Below are 3544 nucleotides of genomic sequence, written 5' to 3'. Positions count from 1 at the left end.
CACACACCCCACACCCCCGTCCATGGTCCACTCCAAAACACATCTGTCGCCATGCATAGACCTAAAGAATCGAACTTCATCTTGTTAACACCCGAAAACCTGGTCCACCCTTTAACTTTGTAATTTTCAATTATGTGCATAATGAGCAAGCATTGTAGCATTACCCAATTTCGGTATACACTGTACCTTTGATAATTATTATTGCTGGGACACTAATGACATAGTATTTCAGCTTCTACGTTTGATTACCACTTGAGAGGAGTTGAAAATGAGGAAGATCTAGGCCTTTTGTGTCCTGTCCCCTCGGGATAGCCTGCTGTTCAGTAGACGACACACTAAAATCGGGGTAAAGGCTAATGACACAGTTCATCATCATCATCATCATCATCATCATCATCATCATCATCATCATCATCATCATCATCATCATCATCATCATCATCATCATCATCCTTTTGAAGATTTGGCCACCAGCTTCCTCCACTTCTTCCGGTCTTCAGCTTTCCTGAGCGTGTCTTTGAGTTCCAGGCCTGTCCGTTCCTTTATGTTGTCCTCCCAACTCTTCTTCGGTCTGCCTATGCTCCTTTTTCCGTGGACGCTACCTCATAGGATCATTTTGGCAAGGCCGGATGAACGAGTGATGTGTCCATACCATTGCGGTTTGCGTTTCCTGACCAGAGTGAGAAGGTCAGCATATGGTCCAATTTAATTTTTGATCCGTTGTTTGACGTCATCATTTGTGATGTGATCTTTGTATGAGATACCAAGGATTTTTCAGAAGCATCTCATCTCCACAGCTTTGATCCTTCTTTCAATGTCTGCATTTAAGGTCCAGGATTCACATGCACACAGAAGTATTGGCATGACCAGGGAAGGCATCAGTCTGATCTTTGATCTGATGGTGATATTCATGTCGTTCCAGATGGTTTTCAACTTACTCTTTGTTATTGCTGCTGAAATTTGCGCTATTCTGGAGATTATTTCTGGTTTTGATCCTTCTTCTGCCACTAGTGCACCCAGGTATTTGAAGCTGCTTACCGTCTCAAGCCTCTGGTTGTTGACCTGGATGTCCACTGTGATGTTCTTACTGCTGTTAGACATAAGTTTGGTCTTCCCTGCGTTGATTTCCATGCTGTAGGCTGTGGAGGTCTTTTCAAGACGGTCTATTAAGCCGAGTAGTTCTTGTTCTTGCCCCACAAAGCCGTCTATGTCGTTTGCAAAACGTAAGTTATTAATCGTTCTGCCCCCCAATACTGCCTGTTCCTTCATGATCTTCAAGTGCATCTGTCATGATCCTCTCCAAGAAAATGTTGAAAAGAGTGGGAGAGAGAAGACAACCCTGGTGTACTCCCACTGTTGTTCGGAATCATTCCCCAGTGTTGTTATTGAAAAAGACTTCACTCGTAGCTTCGGTGAAAATAGCAGCAACAATAGTGTTGTATAAGAGCAGAAGCATCCGTAGTAGGGGCAGCAACAGCAACTGCCGCCACATAAGCAACAGCAGTAAAATAAGATGCCAAAAAAGATCTTCATATCGCTTTTATTATCGCTACTAACATCGTCAAACGTATCATTTATTAACAGCAGAAAACATCGGGTTTTTTTGTTGTTGTTGTTTTGAATGATATCCCCCCCCCCTCTATTTAGCCTAAGTTTTTAAATAACTTTATGGTGACCAACTGACCATCATTTTCAACTCAGTTACGACACTTGATAAAATGGCACCTTATTTATTGTTCATTGTTTTAGGAAGCAACATCCTGCACTCCGGACATCCATGGATGCTCCGTTGCTCTCTCCAAAATGTCGCCGAAGGTCTTTCCACTGATTGTGTCAGTGCACATTTGGTTAACCGTTCTTCTGTTCTTTCCTGCAAAGATTTTCCGCTTCCTTTTTGTATTCCCAAAAGCATCATCCCCTCCATGGCAGTACTGGCCTCTTCCTCCCTATCTTCCTCCTCAATAAGCTGCCGAGAGAGACATTTCAGGACCTCGACCCTATCTGGTTGAACCGCGTTGTCAACTGAGGTGGCCTCACCAGCCAGTCTGTCGGCCTTTTCATTTCCCCTAACACTTGCATTGCCAGGGCAGAAAATCCATGTCAGCGATCGTATAGGCGTTGCTTCGATAGTCTGAATCCATTCTGTTCTCAGGAAACCTTTTTCGATCCTTCTAAGGGTACACATGGAATCAGTGATAAGAACAGCATGGGTTGTGTGGGGGCGATCTTGGGTCATCAAATCAAGTGCTTTCGTGATGGCTTCAAGTTCCATTGGCATACTTGATGTAGCCATGCTGTAGGCTCCAGATGCACTGTGTACGATTTTATTGTTGGCGAATGCAACAAATCCCCATCCACTTCGCTGGCTATCCCTTTTCCCTGAACCATCTGTATAAATTACAGGATCCTTTGCTTTTGAGTTTGTGTCAACAATCTGGTTGATATCGCTCTCGTTGATGGAAGCCGCAACATTTCTTCTGTCTCTGCCCATGCTTATTTTTACCTTGGTGAGGTCCCTGTATTCTCCTGCCGCCTGTTCCCATTCTTCGTCTAGTGGTAGGCTCTCAGTCTCAGGTACACATATTTTCCCCAATCCTCTGCTTCCGCCATCCAAAATTTTCCTCTTTTGATTCTGAATTGTTGTCATGAAGTGCTTTGTAAAGTGGATGATCCTTCTTGCCCATTACACTGAGACACACCTTTGCTTGAGCTACCCTATGGCGTACTCTGATGCCACTTAAGGGAAGGCGCGGATCTTCAAAATACGATGTTTGGGTCAAAATATCGATTTTCAACTTTTTACATTTTCGGGTACCTGAATATGTTAGGAACCGATACCCCCTGACCTCCATTAGAAAATATCTTTTAAAAATTGTTTTATGGTCATTTCCTTTAGGGTACCTTCCTCAAAGTAGGGCCCATTTTTTTCATAAAATGAGCTCCAAATGAGCCCATAATTAGACGGTAATGATAACAACGTGTCTCCAGGTGACCCTATCATGTTGAGTATCGTTGAAACCACAAGCTTCTCCTCTTCCAAACCGTAAAATAATCTAGAATGATGTGTTTCTGACAGTTTAGATATGAAGCAGGACATACGACGCCCCATTTTGTAAATCTTAGTTTGTTTTGAACAAAATGAATCCCCGGTACTAAGAATAGTGACAATGGCGTCAATATTCAGTCAGAGATTGCCGCGCGGCATGGAATCTTCAACAGTTTTTTTAACGATCACCGCTACTATTTTTTTTTCGATAATAAAAGCCCGCTGGACTGTTTTCACCAACGGAACCACCAAATTTGCTTTTGTGTTTGGCGAAACTTTATCGTGTTTTTCACTGATCTTTATTTTAGTGCAGTCTTGTCTTTTTTGTATGTTCATTCAGTACCCTCCAAGAAGTTGTGTTCAATTTAGTATATATTTCAGTTCGTTTTTTCCCCTGGTTTGCCGTGCATTTACCTTGATGTGTGTGTGGTGGAGGGTTTTGTTTGTTTTTGTTTGTTTGTAGGTCGTTTTGTGTGTGTGTGTGGGGTGGGGTGGGGG

Source organism: Aplysia californica, unplaced genomic scaffold (assembly GCF_000002075.1).
Source record: "Aplysia californica isolate F4 #8 unplaced genomic scaffold, AplCal3.0 scaffold00254, whole genome shotgun sequence".
Classification (NCBI taxonomy): Eukaryota; Metazoa; Mollusca; class Gastropoda; order Aplysiida; family Aplysiidae; genus Aplysia; species Aplysia californica.
Note: the sequence above shows the minus strand (reverse complement) of the source record.